The sequence below is a fragment of the Meriones unguiculatus genome, chromosome 7 (genome assembly GCF_030254825.1).
Source record: "Meriones unguiculatus strain TT.TT164.6M chromosome 7, Bangor_MerUng_6.1, whole genome shotgun sequence".
In the NCBI taxonomy this organism is placed as follows: Eukaryota; Metazoa; Chordata; class Mammalia; order Rodentia; family Muridae; genus Meriones; species Meriones unguiculatus.
Genome location: NC_083355.1, coordinates 22,425,905 through 22,442,713, shown reverse-complemented (window position 1 = coordinate 22,442,713; position 16,809 = coordinate 22,425,905).

Genomic DNA, 16,809 nt, shown 5'->3' with positions numbered 1-16,809 from the left:
TTCTGAAGAGTCAGGGTGGCGTGTTTGGAAAGCCTTGTATGGCAAGGGCATGTGAATTCCTCGGGAGGGCCTGGCAAGCTTTACTGCTCCATGGAAGATCAAAGCTAAAGGGCCCTTTCTGCAAACCTAGCAAACGTGAGTGTTTCACGTGATTGCAAAACTGACCTCGCCTTGAGGTTATTGGTGACAAAGGGGAGAGAGACAAGCTGGGGAGGGAGATTTCCCTGAAGGCAAGAACTTCAGCTGTTTTTTTGTGTGGTGACAAGGTGAGAGACAAGCAGTATGACCCCCTTTCGCTTTTACAACCTCTCCCCCCTTCCCCGTGCCCCAGGAAGAACACAGCGGGGGAGGGGGAAGGAGTGGCATAGCATGGGGATATCCTTTAGGGACTCCCTGTTTGCTTATATGACACCACACTGCCCACTCAAGTGACTTTGGGGTGAGTCATTTCCCTTTGTCTGGGAAATAAAAAGGACAACAGAGGGAGACTTCATGGTGAAAGTGCTTTGAGGTCCTAATGTAGACGGGTCTGACCCCTGCAGTGCTTCATGGTAGCAAATAGAGTCCATAGGTTACTAGAGAGGTCATGAGGATATCCCCCTTCCCATTGACAGGGTATGGTGGCTCATGCCTGTAATCACTGTACTTGAGAGTCTGAGACAGGAGGATTGCCATAAATTTAAGGCTGGCTTGAGCTACATGGCAAGCTACTTAGAGGGTGAAGGTGAGATCTTTTCTTCTCTTCCTAAAGAAGAAAAGGAGAGAGTGGCCCTAGGGCAAGCATCCATTCCTTGTTTTTTTACGAGAAAATGGAGAGATGAGCAGATGAAACAGCATCTTTCTTTCAGAGATGCAGTTGTCCTTGGAGTAACACACAGCTCTGGGGAAGAGGTCTGTCCTTGAGGGCATGGGTTCTAAGGAGAGATGGAAGCATCCTCCAGTCACCAAGTAAGTCTAAGCCACAGGCTCCTCTCCTCAAGTCCCCAGGGCAGCCACCTAGGAAGCAGAGAAAAGCATATAGGACAGGCATGGTGGCTTAGCCCTGGCTACTTGGGAAACTGACCCAGGAGGAGGACCACTTGAGCCCAGGAATTTGAGAATTAAATAACATAAGACCTTCACCTCAAAGTTGGAGTGAGGGGCACCAAGGAAAAATAAAGCTGAGAGGTAAGGCCAGTGGGTTGGCTGGTCAAAAGGTTTAACCACTGACCATCTGAAGGTTCAGCTTTAGCTCTGTTCCCTCGCACCTAACAGGCTCGGGACAGACGGGAAGCAGGCTTTTCTCTGGTCTGCCCTGCCCCTTGGGTCCAGAGTGAGGAAGCTGCTGCAGAGTACCATGGGAGGAACTGGGAGGAGCTAGGGCAAACAAGGCAAGAGGCTTTTCAGGAAAACTTGATTTTGCAGTCAGCCTGCACTCCCTCCCTCTTCCCCACTAGACTGTGTGCAGGGAGAAGTAGGAAATGAAGGGCTCTGTCCCTAGCTGCCTACTCTTTCCCTTCGTGATTGGGTCAGAAGAAGACCCCACCCAGGTGTCTTGTCAGGGCTGTTCAAAATCCAAAATCGGACCGTCGGTGCTGTCTAGGCTTTCTACCCTGTCTAGTCCCAGTACTGCCTTAACACAGCTCCACTCCCCTGCTCCCCTTAGTTGGTCCAGGTCCGCCCAAGGCTCCAGCTCTGTTTGCAGCTGTGGTGGTTCTGTTCCTGCTCCCCTCCTCTTGCTGAGCATGTTTCTATATCAGTGAAGGGAGGGCCAGAAATCAAGACTCCCTCCTGGAGTTTGCAGCCGGTGAGAAGGAAGAGGGAACCAGGGCCGAAATGAATTCTGCCTAATCCTGCGCTTGGCGAGAAGCAAGATTATTTTGTAGTCTGTGTGTGGTATGAAGGCAGAGGCTGGGAGGAAGGGAAGGAGGGGCGTTACCTCTGACCCCTGTTTCCTCTGCACTTCATATAGGGCTCCTCCTTTTCTTCCTGACAGAGAGCCTTTTTTTATTTTTTTAATTTATTTTTTTGAGACAGGCTCTAGTTCTATTGGCTGGCCTTGCATTTTTAATCTTCCTGCTTTCTGCCTCCCAAGTGCAGGAGTTACAGAAGTGTCGCTCAGACACCAAGTCAAAGAGGTGACTTCGGATATCCTTTTTTGTAGTGGGAATAAGGGGACATGAGCCCACTTCCCACGCTTCGTTTCTTTTGTTGGATTCAAGGGAAGAAAATGAAAGGTAGACTTTTCTTAGCTCTAGAGGATTCTAATCTGTAAAATGTGCTCTTCTGGAAGAAGGACAGAGGAGCGAGGTAAACAGAGCCAACAAAGGAATGTGTTCTCTCACCCAACGGGGCCTGGAGCAGATGCCTGGCCTCACTTTGACCTAAACTTTGGCTTAAGACAACAGGTGTAGGGGCTGGAGAGATGGTTCGGCGGTTAGGAGCAATTGTAAGTTAAGAGAGGACAGGGCTTCAAATTCCAGCACAACCATCTGTAACTCCAGCCCCAGAGAATCTGGTACACTCTTCTGGCCTCTGTGCACACCAGGGATGCACATACCTGCAGGCAAAACACCCATACGCATAAAATAAAAATTAAGTAAAAGTAAAATGAGACAACGGGTGTAGTTCGACACGTTTTATAGCCAGTATGTTGGCTGCTCATGCCTATAATCCAAGTCGTCATCTAGAAGCTGAGGCAGGAGGATTACTATTAGTTCAAAGTGAGCCTGGGCTGCTTAGAGCTCCAGGCCACTGATTCTTGGTAACAGCAGGAGACCTGTCTCAATCAAGCAAGCAAGCAATCAAACAATCAATCAATTGATCAATCAAAAAACCCCACCAAACAAAAACAACCACACAACATCCTTCCCCACCATCAGCCAGACATTCTAGCTTAACTCTCATACACAATTACACATACACAAACACACAGACATACACACACACACATATGTACAACCAATTTTAGCCCTTGAGAGGTCAGAATCGATGACTAGCACTCAGAAAAGCACAGCCCTGGATCCATATCGTGCCTACTTCCACTTGGTTTCTTTGAAGTCTGGGATTTTTGAGGGGTAACCTCATCACTTAGTCACTTTGTTGGATCCTCTGTGTTTGTATCTTCAACTCTGTCTTTCTCAGGAGTCTTTGAACTGAGGATGACAGCAGAAACAGAAAAACGGGGCTGGAGAGATGGCTCAGCAGTTAAGACGCCAGCTGCTCCTGCAGAGGACCTGGGTTCAGTTGCTAGCACCTACACGGTGGCGCACACCTCAGTGTAACTCCAGTTCCTGGAGATCTGATGCCCTCTTCTGCCTTCTCCAGGCACTTGACATGCATTTGGTGCACACACATGCATGCAGACAAAACACACACACATATAAAATAAACATACATTAAAAAAGTTAAAAACAAGTGGAGCAGTGGTGTTATACACCTTTAATCCCAGCACTTGGAGGCAGACGCAGGTGGATCTCTGAGTTCAAGGCCAAACTGGTCTACAGAGTGAGCTCCAGGACAGTTAGCATAGAGGGCTACCCCCACCCCCCCCCAAACCACAAACCTTATCTCAAAAAACAATTTTTCTTTAAAGAAAGAAATAGAAAAAGGGAAAGAGATCAGGGCTCCAAGCTCTGGTAGAGCTTCTCTGTTTGCTTCTGGAGGTTTGGAGGCTCTGACTGTAAACATACACAGCGCCTTCCCGTGTGTTCGTGTGCGGTGAGTGTACATGGGTGGGTGGATGTTCGGTCCCAGATCTCGTCTCCTTGGCCGTAGGGTGTTCTGGGTAACAGGCAACACTCTGTACACATCTTGAATGGCCTAAGTCCTGGGCAGACTGTTTGACTGACTGACGGAGGGTGGGTCCCTACTGAAAATAGGTCAGGCTTCCGAGGTGCCTTTCCATCCCCCTCCTTTCTCACCGAGGACTCATTGCCCAGGGTGAAAACCTGTTGGCCCAGGTGATGCAAACCTGGGATAGAAATCTAGGGATGCCCCTGAATCGGGGAACCAGCCATTGACCTACAAGAGGCTCATTTCCTGCCTTTTCTGGGTAGTTTTTCCAGTTTCTAAAAGGCCAGCTAGTTTTCTCTACTCCCACCCAAAAATCTCACCGTTTGGGGAGGACCTCCAAACAGGAGAGACAAAGTCTGAGTTGATTTGTTATTGTGAAAACTTGGGGAAAGAGAAGATAAGGCACGACCAGGGCTGACTGGGTTCACTGGGTGTGCCTTTCCACCTTTACCCCCAGTACAATTCTTCGCACGGAAACCAGGCAATCAGTTTCACATTAAGTACCAATTGTATGCCAGGCCATGTGCTGAGGGCCTTATAAATATTATCTCCTCGGCTTTTCGTAGCATTTCAGTGCTGTAGATCGTATGCTTATATTTTGGAGAGCAGAGAGACTTGGAGATATTTGTTAACCTAGCCAGGATGCCAGAGGACTAGGAGAGTTGTCTTGAAGCTGTATTTACAGAACACCGGCAAAGAATGACAGAGTTAATAGAGAGGGTTGGAGGCGTGAGCTCCCTAGTTCCCATCCAAAAAGCCTCTCTATGTCACAGTTGGTAAGCACGGCACTGTTGGGGATTCGGTGCCGGCCTGAAGAAGCAATGGAGCTAGCAAGGTCTCCCTTTCCAGAGAGAATAGGTGCCGCAGGGGCACGGGGTATATCTGTGCCATGATACATCCAAAGCAATGAGGGTGCAGGAAGGGAGGTGCGCCACCAAGAAGAGAAACTTGTGTTCCTTCCCACACAGGAACCTCAGCTTCCCAGAACCTCTCCCATAACTCCAGCATTTCCTCTTCCCTTAAAGCCTTACTCCATCCTAAGTTCCCATCATCTGATTGTACAGGGCTGGAACCGGTCAGAGTAGGATGCAAAACCTAAACCAACCAGCAGTGAAAAACTAAAAAATTAATAAAATGGGCTGGAGAGATGGCTCAGAGGTTAAGGACAGTTGCTGTTCTTCCAAAGGTCCTGAGTTCAATCCCTAGCAACCACATGGTGGCTCATAACCATCTAGTAAGATCTGGTGTGCAGGTAGAATGTTGTATAAGTAATAAATAAATCTTTAATAAAAATAAATAAATCAAAAGCCTTCCACATGGGCTGTTCCTGAGGGGAGGGCCCCAAGTAGGCATCAGCTCTGGGCTTTATCAAGTCCCCTGATCATGGGGTCCCCAGCTGGTGATCAATGGGAAAAGGGCCAATAGGCCTGGCCACCCTTTGAGTCCCTTCATGCTTCTTTCCAGGGAGGTGTTGAAGCTGGGTTGAACCAGGCATGGTGGCTCTTGCCTTTAATCCTAGCTTGGGAGGTAGAGGTAGGAAGAGCTGTGTGAGTTCCAGGCCGCCCTGCTATGCACGGTGAGTTCTAAGCCAGCCAGTGAGACCCTGTCTTGATAAATAAAAAACATAAAGGAATGGGTGAGCTGGTTTTGCTGGAAGCCCAGGATGCCATCTAGGACAGACAGACGACCCCAAGGAAGACAATCTGGCTTTCCCATTGATCTGCCTGAGAAAGATGCTCTAGCCCACCAGTGAGCTCTTCCAGGCCCCTATACCTGCTCACTGGCTGTCCTTGAGTTGAGGCAATGTGGACTGAGATGTGGAGACCTGTGTGTGTGTGTGTTATGCGTGAGGAGGCTGGGTGCCTCTGTGCCTGACTCATTTCCATTCTAAGCTGCACCTCAGACCCTCTCCTGATCCAGCAACTCCTAGTCTTTGGGCATCTGCAGATCTCTGTGCAGCTGCCTAGGAAAGCCAGAGGCTCATGACAGTCCTCGTGAGAAGGATGGACTTCGGAGAAGCTGGGGGCCGCGTGGAGCTTCTGGGAGGCTTACATAAACACTGGCTGGGATGAGGAGGGAAAGGAGGGTGCAGTGGGCTGCGGGGTGCGGGGAGAGCAACCCCCGCCCCGCCGGCTCAGCCTGTGTGGAAAGGAGGAATGAGGCTCACGTTCCTGGTCCCTCCTCCCGCCCTTCTCCCCCGGTTGCAGCTGTTGGTTGGAAGGGCTGCAGTATGATGGAGGAGGGAGGCAGGGGAAGGAGGGAGAAGATGCTACTTCACAAATTTAGGATCCTTCCCCCTCTTCTGAATCAGAGGGTTGGGGGGTGTTTGATGAGATTTTCAATGCGGCAGGAAGGAGCTTTGGCTCATTAGAATGCGCAGTTTGCACCCTGGAGGAAAAAAAAAAATCTGTGCTGGTTGCAAAAATGCAGACGTGTGTAGGGGCCCGGTGGAGAGATTTAAAAAAAATAAAAAATAAAAAAATAAAACGCGCCAGCTCTGCAATGCAGAATCTGCAAAGTTTTTGGTGTGCAAGGAAATGTGGGTCGTGCTCATTTCGTTTGCTTGTTCCTGCTAACCTACTGTCCGCCTGACTCTGGCAGTCTCGCTGGGCGGCAGCAGGCGCTGCAGTGCCGAAACAGGGTCGCCGATGGGCAGGGGCCAGGAGCCGTGGGCTGGAGGCAGGGTCTCCGGGGTTACAGTGCCTGTGAGCAGTGGGAGGAGAGGCGCCTGCTAGGGATGAAGCTAAATCTGTCTCACCACCACCACCACCGCTTGGTCTCCACAACTGAAGCCTTTCTAGGTCTCCAGCTCCTCCCCACCTCGGATTAGCAAAGGGACTTCCTCTTCCAATCTACCGGGGCCCTCAGACCCCTGCTTCAGGCTGTCTTTTTTAGCTTCCTGTCCCGGATCACAGATCCCTGCATTCTCCTTGTTCTCGTCTTGGTCGGGGTACTAGCTGCACGCATGTGTGACCTCCTCCTTCCTAGAAAGAGGGGACGCTGAAGCATGGGTTTGGGGAGTCCAGGCTGCAGGGAAGGCGGGTCTCAGCTTGGAGACTAGGGCAGGACATCCAGGTCAGAGGTGTCCTGAGGTGTGCTGTGCTTTTCACCTGGAGGGGGGTCCTTTGTTATTTGGGGGACTTGGGTTTGGGGGGTGGGCTGTAGATGCCAAGGAGCTGTTTGGGAGGTGAACAGGCTGGAGAAACCAGGCTTACTTGCTGATGACTGCACTACCGGTGTGGCGGCTCAGGAGAGAAACAAAAAGGGCACAAGCAGAAAACAGGGCAGGAGATAAGGAGGCGGCCCAGTGGCCTTTCACTTCTATCCCCCTTCATTCCCTCCTGCTTCTCCGGCCACTGGAGGACAGGGCCGAGTGTGTTTGTGCTGTCTTGAAGCTCACGCGGGCCGCCCGGGTCACATGGCCTGGGCATGTGCAGCCTGCTCCATTTCTACCACAACAACTCGCTCATAAACAGCCCGGCTGCTGCGGCGGTGGCGGCGGAGACATGTGCAGGCGAGGGGGTGGGGCACGTGGCCCTGCCCGAGCCAAGGGAAGGACTGGATCGCTCTGAGCTGCCTCCACCCCAGCCGGCGCTGGGCTGCCTAGCCACAGGAAATTCCTAGTGCTCCCTCGCTGTAGCAAAACATGTTTTTTTGGGGAAGTGACTTTCAATAAGGATGGACTCCATGGGACCAAATAAAAAGAGCACAGATAATGTGTTAAGTGGTCCGCACAAACGTTGAGGCGTCCACCATTCTCCCCACTTCCTTCCTCCCAGATAAAACTGAGGCCAACCTGGTCTCAGCGGTGAACACTGAGGTGAGGTGAGGGGCTAGGACTCCCTGAGGTGTCCTAACAGTCTCCCAGTTATGGAGACTGTCAGCGTTACCGGGGACCCTGTGAGAAATGCAAACTCTTGGGCTCACCTGAGGCTCACTGACTCAGAGTCTGAGGACTGCGCAGGAATCTGGTTTAGGATGGCTTCCAAGGGATTTGATGTGTGAGGAAGGAAGGGAGCCACAGCTCCGGCTGTCTGAGTTCTCTCCAGGAGATAAAGGCCATAATCTGGGGATATTTTTACCCCTCTCCAATGTGGGGCAACGTCTCAGAGCTCAGCCAGAATGCATAGCCAGATTTAGTCTGACTCTGTGCAAAACCCATTTACCGAGTGCTTCCTCTGCCCCGGGGTTCTGGTAATGAGGGCAAATGGTACCATACAACAGGACTGGGATGGTGAGCTTCCAAGTTGTCAGAGGGGAGTAGAAGGTATTGGGGGAAGAACGAAGCAAAGGGAAGACGAGATCCTTCCTCCGTTTTCCATCCCCATTCCTCCAGACACCTGTGCTTCCTGTTAATTAAAACAACCGATACCGGGTCTGAAGATGGCCATGAGCGTGCACAAAGCCGTGGGTTCAAGTCCCAGCACTAAGACCAGATGAGGCGGCAGATACCATAGGACCAGCCTTGGCGGTGCACATCTTTAACCCTTGCACTCAGAAGTGAAGGCAGGGGAATCTCTGAATCCGAGGGCAGCCTCCCCACACTGTGGTACCCTGTCTCAAAAACAAAACAACAGCAAAAACAAATCCACACCCCCCCCCAAAGAAAACCCACCGTGATTGTGACTTTAATTTTTTTGAGACTAGAGGTAGAAATTGTTCCCTTGTTTATCTTTACTATGTTATGTGTTTGGCCTGCATGTCTGTGTTATGCATGTATGGCTGTTGTCTGTAGAGGCCAGGAGAGCGTTGGATCTTTTACAATGGGAGTTACCCATGGTTGTGGGAATCACAGATGAGTAGGAATTGAACCCAGGTTCTCTGGAAGAGCAGCCAGAACTCATAACAGCTGAGCCATCTCTCCAACCTTCTCCTTTTTTTTTTTTTTTTTTTGCCAGGCCTTGGAACTCAGAGCTAGTTATAGCCACAAGCCCTTGATTCCTCTGTGTGAAACTAAGCGAATGAGAGTATATACTTATTCAAACTCGTATACTTAGATCTCCAGGGCAAGGGTAGGAAGAGCCAAGAAAGGGGATAAGAGCTCTGGAAGTTCCCAGGGTAAAATGGGTTTAACAGATAACAAGCAGGAAAAGGTTTCAATAGGAGGGGGTGGGGACAGCATTAGCCTACTCCAGCTTCCCTCCAAGACCCAAAAACTGTGGCTAGAGGAAGTAGAGGGTCTCTAAGGAAAATCACAGAGGTTCCTGAGGATGGAAGCTGAGCCTGCAAAGTGACTGGAGAATGGAGGCCAGGCACCAGAACCAAAGAGTCTCCTTACATAGGCAAAGAAAGCGAGGAGGAGGCAAGCCAAGAATGGGAGCACACAGCAGCCTCTCCTGGCTTTCCCTCCACAGTGGCTAGCTTGCAGGCTCTTGTTACAATCTCAGCTCTGACCGCTTGCCTCCTGATTTCTCCCTGCTCTATTTCCTTCTTTATTTCCTTTCATGGGGAAGGGGACAGGGTGAGACAGGGTTTCTCTGTGTAGCCCTTGGCTGTCCTGGAACTCATTCTGTAGACCAGGCTGGCCTCAGACTCAGTGATCCACCTGCCTCTGCCTCCCAGAGTCCTGGGATTAAAGGCCTGCGCTGCCACCACCACCATCAGGCCCTGCTTTATTTTCCGAGCAATATATTTTTGTCCGAATCTCACGGAGCTCTCTTTTGCTTCTCTGCAAGACTTCCTCTGGGCCTGAAAGACTCCAGGCCCAAGGAGCAGACAGCCCTGCAGGCTCAGCTGCAGTGACCTACATTGGCTCTCCCCTAGGCACGGGGTGTGGGGGCTGAAGTTTCCAGATAGGAACTTGGGAATCTGGCACAGGTCTATAGATGATGACGTCAGGCAGACTGGCTGCAAAAGTGGCACTGGGCATCTGTGAGGCAGGGGGCGCCACCGGACTGAATTCTCATTTTCTCATATCAGGGTCTTGGTGGACATAGCAGAAGTCTCCTCCCACAAATGCAAAAAAAAAAAGGGGGGGGCATTTTGAGTAGTGAGCCCCTTCAGTAGAACAGAGAGGTCCCTGTCATTCTTGGCTTCTAGCCATGAGATCTGAAAGAGGTTTTTGCAGGCTCGTCGTTCTTGCTAAACGCATCCCAGTCAGCTGCATCAGGCTGCAAAGACTTCCTTGGTCTTGATCTGGATGAACGAGTTCAGATTTCAGCTGACTTATTTCAGGGAAATGGAGGCCAAGTCAAGGTCAGGTACTTAGAAATCGGCTTACTCCTGGGTTTAACTGTATAGGGACTGTAGACCCAGGGTTCTGAGAAGGAACTTGAGAGGACGAATCGCCATTACTAACAGCTGGATTGAGACCCTGACAACTGAATTCCTCTTTCCAGAAACACGTCCCAGGGGCAGGGGAGGCGGGTCTTGAAATAGGTGCCTCCCCTACCGCCGTGAGCCCCAGCGCTCAGGGTGAACACCCGCCTCCAGATTGTAGATGTTTTTTACCCAGGCTAGGAAATCCTACTGGGGTGGGGGGAAGGAAATTAGATTGTGGTCACAAAGAGTGACTTCAGACCCTTTTACTTAGCGGAGAAGGGTGGGGGGAGGGGAGGCGGGCTGTGCAAGACTGGGTGGTTCTGTGTCCAAAGGGCTTTCCCTTGCCAAGCCCCACCTCAAAGCCCAGGAAGTCCGCAACTTGGCACCAAGCCTAGGCAGAGCATTCCTCAACCTTCTGACCGGCTGTGGGATGGTTCCCACAGGAGGATGGGGGGGTGGGGGGGGAATTAGGCAAGGAAGAAGTGTGGAGGGTGAGGGTGAAAGATGGAGAGTGAGTCTCCAGGGCCGGGAGCTCCTTTCAGCGGAGACGAGATTAGATGCCTTCCAGCGGCTATGCTATGCCAAGGGGCTGCAGCCTCCGAGCAGAGGGCCCTTGCGTCAACCCTCCTCCTTTCAGGGTCATTCCTGACGTCCTACCGAGCTACATTTGTTTGCTTGTTTTTCCTGCTCCCTTACTCTAGTTGAGCTTGGGCGGCCCCGAGTGGCGAAAAGCTGGAAGTGCAGCTGGGCTGGGAGGAGGCGCTCATTGGCTAGAGGTCTCTGCCCCTCCCTTTTCCCCCACCCTAAACTCTGGACTCTGGAAATAGCACCTGGTAATGGGAGCGTTGACAGATGCTGAGTTATAGGAGAGCAAGTGGCCCAGCCAGGGTTTTCGGTCTTCTGACTCGATCGCTTTGGGACTCTTTCCCTTAAAAGTAGGTGCCCCAGGCCAATCGTGGTGGCAGCGCATGCCTGTAGTCTCAGTATCAGAGGTTGGGGCAGGAAGACTGGCCTGAGCTAATAGTGAGACCGTGGGAAAGAGGGGAGGGGCTTGTGGTCGGGTGCGGTAGGGTCTCAGGACGCTTTCCAATTTTTTCCACGTTTCCACGCTTCATTCTTTAACATGTCCCTGTGTTGTGTGTTTCTTGGCTACGATAGGGTCCCTTTCCTCAGGTTGCCAGGCGTGTAGCTCTTGGGCTGTGACTTCTGTGACCTTAGAACCACAAACAGCCCCACGATCATTCCTATTTTATTTTATTTTATTTTATTATTTTCTGGGACTGGAGAGAGAGCTTGCTGATGTTACCTGAAGAGGCCGGAAGGTGGCGTTGGATCCCCTGGAACTGGAGTTACAGATGGTTGTTAGCCACCATGTGGGTGCTGGGACTCTTCCTGTGGAAGGCGAGCAGTGCTCTTAAAACTACTGAGCCATCTCTCCATGCCCTCTGCCCCCATCCTCCTAACCTTAACCTCTCCGGTGCTAGGATTGGCGTAGGCTTGTGCTACTGGACCAGCCTACTAAATTTACCCTTTCTTCTCCACACTACTTAGCCCCCCTTTTTTTTTTCATCAACACTGCCCACAATCCACCACTTTTGCCCCATTCTATAGCTCCAGTTCCCCATCCAACTTCTTTATTTCTAGTATAGAGAAGGGAGATTTTTTTTCCTGTTGTATTTTGCTCAAGGTATTTCCCCCCAAATAAGCTGAGAACGATGGTGTTGAGAGGAGAGAGACCTCAGAACAGGGTCAGTGAACACAAGAATCACATCCAACTATTTTTTTATTTGATTTTGTCTAATTTATTTATTTATTTATTTTTTTGAGACAGGTTCTCACTATATAGTCCTGGCTGTCCTGGAACTTGATGTGGAGCCCTGGCTGGCCTCGAACTCACAGAGATCTGTCTGCCTCTCCACTGCTGGGATTAAACCCATGGGCCACCATGCTTGGTCCTGGGTTAATTTTTGCTGCCCACCCACTTCTTCTTCCAACACCATCACCTAGGGCTCTTTTCACTCCTGGCACTGAGAGAAACCCTGACCAGTCTGACTGAGCTCTCAGAGAGAGAACTACTTCTAATGTTTTTGGGGGAGGCCACTTACAACAGTCCTCCCGAGGCAGAGAGGCACTCTGCCCAGGACCCAGTTCCTAATTAGAGAATGCTCGTTTCTGAGCTCTTCTTTGTCAACGCTATGAACTCTAAGGGAAGTTGGAGTAAAGGTAACCAACTTGAATCCAGGAGAGTAAAACTACCTGACTCCACACCAAGACAATTTTCACTGATAATAACTTTTTCTTGGATCTCTCTCTCTCTCTCTCTTTCCAAGACAGTGTTCTTCTGTGTAGCTTTGGCTGTCCTGGACTTGCTTTGTAGACCAGGTTGGCCTTGAACTCATATCGCTCCACCTGCAGAGGCTGGGTCCACCTTCCTGAGTGCCGGGATCAAAGGTGGGCAGCACGAGGCTTGCCTTGACTCTTTCTTTCTTTCTTTCTTTCTTTTTTCTTAACGAGGGCACTGGGGATTGAATTTAGGGGCTCCGGCTGCCTACACCCTAACATTCAGCTATGTTACCACTGAGCTACATTCTTAGCCCTTTTACTATTTTGAAACAGGGTGTGGCTGCATAGCCCAGACCTGACTGTGTGTTGCTACCCTCTCCAGCCTCCCGAGCCTGGAAAATACCTCATTTATCTTCTGTGTAATCCTTAAAAGCTATTTGTTTTTGTTTTTGTGACACTGGGTCTCCCTATGTAGTTTTGGTTGGTCTGGAATGCGCACTGTAGCCCAGGTTGGCCTTGAACTCACAGATTCCCCTGCCTTCGGCCCCCTCACTGCTCCACCACGCTGGCCCCCAATCCCTAAAGTCGTTAGCTGGAGAACTAGGAGAGTCCAAAGTCATCTTGAGCCGAAGCAGTCATAGTGCCGCGTAGTGCCTGAGTTCTCCACAGTTCCCAGCACACCAGGCTGCTGCCCCAAAGTCACCCTCAAGAGGGCACTTCTGTTCAGCGGCTGGCGGATGCCAGCTAGAAGGAAGCCTATGGAAGGAAGCATAACAATTGACCACGTGTTAGGGGGTGGTTCTCGCAGGGGTTGATGGGACAGGGAAGGGAGGTCCACGTGGAGTGGGAGGGACGCTCTGAAAAGTTTTGGCGGGGCGGACTGATGGAGGGGGGGCAAAAAAACCCAAACCCCCCAACTTTGAGTTGTGATCTTATTGTAAAGGGAATCGATAAAAGCGGGTGGATGTTACCCGTCCCTGGAGGGGACAGGGAGACGGGGAGCCCCGCAGACCTGCGGCGGAGGCTTCTGGCTCTGCGCTGGTTGGTTTCCCAGCCTCTGTCCTCCGAGAAGGGAAGAGCGGCGAACGCGGCCGTGGTCTCCTCTCGGGGCCCGGGTGGGACTGGGCTAATGGCACTCCCAATTTTTATTTACCTTTCGGAGCGCCTCGGGAAGCCGCCCGGAGCATCCCCTCCCTGGAGAGAAGCCAAGACAAACGTTGGGTTTTTTTTACTACCAGGTTCTGCCCCCTTTTAGCCTCATTGTCAAAAATGAGACCGGAAAAGATGAGCTACTCCAGTTTGGGGGCTGTGGTGCAGGCGGGTGTAGCGTCTGGGAGAGCGAGGTAAAACGGCGTGCCCCATGCTTTTCACGCCACAGGGATGCCCTTCAAGAAAAGCAGATAATAGGAATGGAATTCTGCAATTCCATAAGCCTACGCAGGAGGGTGAAATACACGGTATGAACTCTTCCCAAACTTGCAGCCGTTAGGCAAAGTGGTTATAACACCCCACTAGAGATAAAATAGTCCAGCGACTTGATTTATGGCTATTAAACACTGTTGGCTTGTTTGTTTTTTTTAAGTTTCCCTTACAAGTGACTCCCCTTTTAGTTTTTTTTGGTCTGAAATTGCAGCCCAGGCTGGCCAAGAATCCGTTATGTACATCAGGGAAATCCTCAGGGCTCAGCCTCCTTCCAGAGCTGGGATTAGAGGCGGGACCAGCCATACCTCTCCTGCCCTTTACACTTTGAAGCTTCACTTCCTTCTATTTTGTAGTTCAGGGGCCACCACAGCTTAAAATTTGATTTGTTTGGAAGCAAGCACTCGAGGGAAAGGAATTCCTGGCCTGGCCTGGAGGCTCTCACCTGTTGCACTTTGGGAGGCTGAGGAAGGTCATAGAGAGTTGGAGGTCAGTCTGGGGTACAGAACGACACCCTGTCTCAAAAAAACCCAACAAACAAACAAACCTCAAAACCTCTTGTAGGTTTCTATTGGGTTATCCCTTGGAGTTGAACTTCAGTGAGACCACCAATCCAGAGACTCCAATCTTGGCTTTGGGGGGGGGGATTATGTTTACGAAGTTGGTTGCAGTAAAATTATAGACTTTGAGAGCTGAAAAGTTACCAGAAAAAAAAAAAAAGTTGGGGACTGATGTAGGAGTACCAGCTTTTGATTCTGCCAATAATGTCATCAGAAAAGTACTATCATCAATTAGTTTACTGGCACCGTTCATTTCACAACAGAAAGTATAAGTATCGTTTGGGGGTGGTGGTGGACTGAAAATTCTCTGTCAGGTTCAGTGTGAGCTACAGTTGAAAGTCAGCCTGGGCAACTTGGTGAGGCTGTCTCAGAGTAAAAATCAACCAGGCACACAGCTCAGGAGGAGAACGTTTGCCTAGCATTCCCGAGGTCCTGGAGCCACTGTCTACTGCCACCAAAAAAAAACACTTGTGTGTGTGTGTGTGTGGTTACAAAGAGGTTTATCATGAAAGGTGAAACTGAGACAGTGGGAGAGCTTAGAAGAGTGAGACTAGAGTGGGGAGACAGAGAATCAGTAGGACAGATAGAGGAACAGGCAGAGAGAAGATGAGGAGGGCAGAAAAAGCGCTTTTTAACAGACACCAAACAGCTGATGTCTGTTAGAAGCCGCTGTCACATACCTCACCCCTGTCGCTTGGGTACTTGACAGGGGTCTCATTCACATTTCCTCCTGGACTGACTCCGGTTCAGTCTATGTACCCTTAGATCGGGAGTGGGCGGCAGGAAGGGAAGGTCCAGCTCAGCGTTTATTTAATAACAGGCTCACTATGTACCCCAGCTGGCCCCTTTCAATCTCCCTGCTTCCACCTCCTTAGGATTACAGGGATGTACCTCCAAGCCTCGACATCCAACACCTTTTGCGATGTCTCACAGACTAAGTAACTGTATCTAAGGCTCTGGAGGTGGAGGCAGGCAGCTCACCTTGATCTGCTATCCTGACCTACTTGGTTCCGGGCTAGCTAGGGCTACCTAGAGAGACCCCGTCACAAACAAACCAAACCAAGAGCTTGTAAATAGTCGCAATTTTATTTTTTTAAGGTTTATTTTATGTGTATGGGTATCTTGCCTGTATGCACATATATGGTCATCTTGTGCATGCTTGATGTCATGGATCCCCTGGAACTGGAGTGACAGACAGTTGTGAGCTGTCACGTGGGTGCTGGGAATCGAACCCGGGTCTTCTAGAGGAGCAGCCGGTGCTCTTAGTTGCTGAGCCACCTCTTAGGCCCAATAATTGCGAATTTTAAGATTGTAGATTAAGGTTATTAGAAGTAAGGCTGGGGAGGTAGCTCAGTTTATGGAGTACCTGCGTAGCAATTGTGAAGCCCTGGGTAAGACCTCCAGCACTAGCCAGGGCTGATGGTGCACTCCTGTAATCTCAGGACTCTGGGAGGCAGAGGCAGGTGGATCTCTGTGAGTTTGAGGCCAGCCTGGACTACAAAGCAAGTCCAGAGCAGCCAAGGATACACAGAGAAACAAACAAATAAAAAAAGACCTCCAGCATTGACTATAGTTGGCCTGTGGTGAGTACATACAATGGTAAATGCCTATACCTGGGAGGCAGATGCAGGAAGATAAGTTCAAGCTCCTTCCCAGCTACACAGTAATTAGAGGCTAACCTGGGAGAGATAAATATACATGAGAGACCTCATCTTAAAACCCCAAACAAAATTATCAGGAATACAAATTCCATATAATAAAGTTATATTGGAAAATGACCATGTTCACATCATTTTCTGGGGTTGCTTTTGTATTGCAATGGTAGCACTGAAGATGGGGGGAAAAGGCCCTTATAGCCATCCAAGCCTAAAACAGTTACTGTCTGCCTCTTCAAGAATAGGTAGGAACATGATATTGCATGTCTGTAATCCCAGCACTCAGAAGGTGGTAGCAGGAAGATAAGGAGTTCTGGCCATCTTGGTCTACTCAAGACCCCATCTCACAAAAAATAAAAACCAGCAAAACCCCAGGGGGGAAAAAAAACTCAAAAAACAGAAGAGCTTCTAAATCATTAGGTCTAGGGTAGGACCTGGAAATCTGCACATCCAACTTCCCAAGTGATGCCAACGAAGCTGTTGGGATATATTCTGTGTGTGCATGTGGAGGACGTGAGCTTGTCACAGCATTCTGTGTTAGTTAGATACATCTGTGGCGTTGGTTCTCTGCCTCCACCTTTACACGTGCTGGGGATTTAACTCAGGTGGCTGGGCTTTCGGGGCAAGCATGTGAGGCCGCTGAACCAGCCCGCCAGCCCCGTGATTGCTCCTGGTAGTTTCATGCCATAGCCTTGGCTGCTTCTCTTTCACGTTAATTTTATTTATGTTTGGCTTGTGTGCCCTCACTGTGGACATGGGGGTCAGAAGACAGCCTGAGTTGGTTACCTCCTTCCACCATTTGAGTCCCCGTCATCTAACCCAGGTCCTCAGGCTTTGAGGCAATTTCTCCTGCCCTA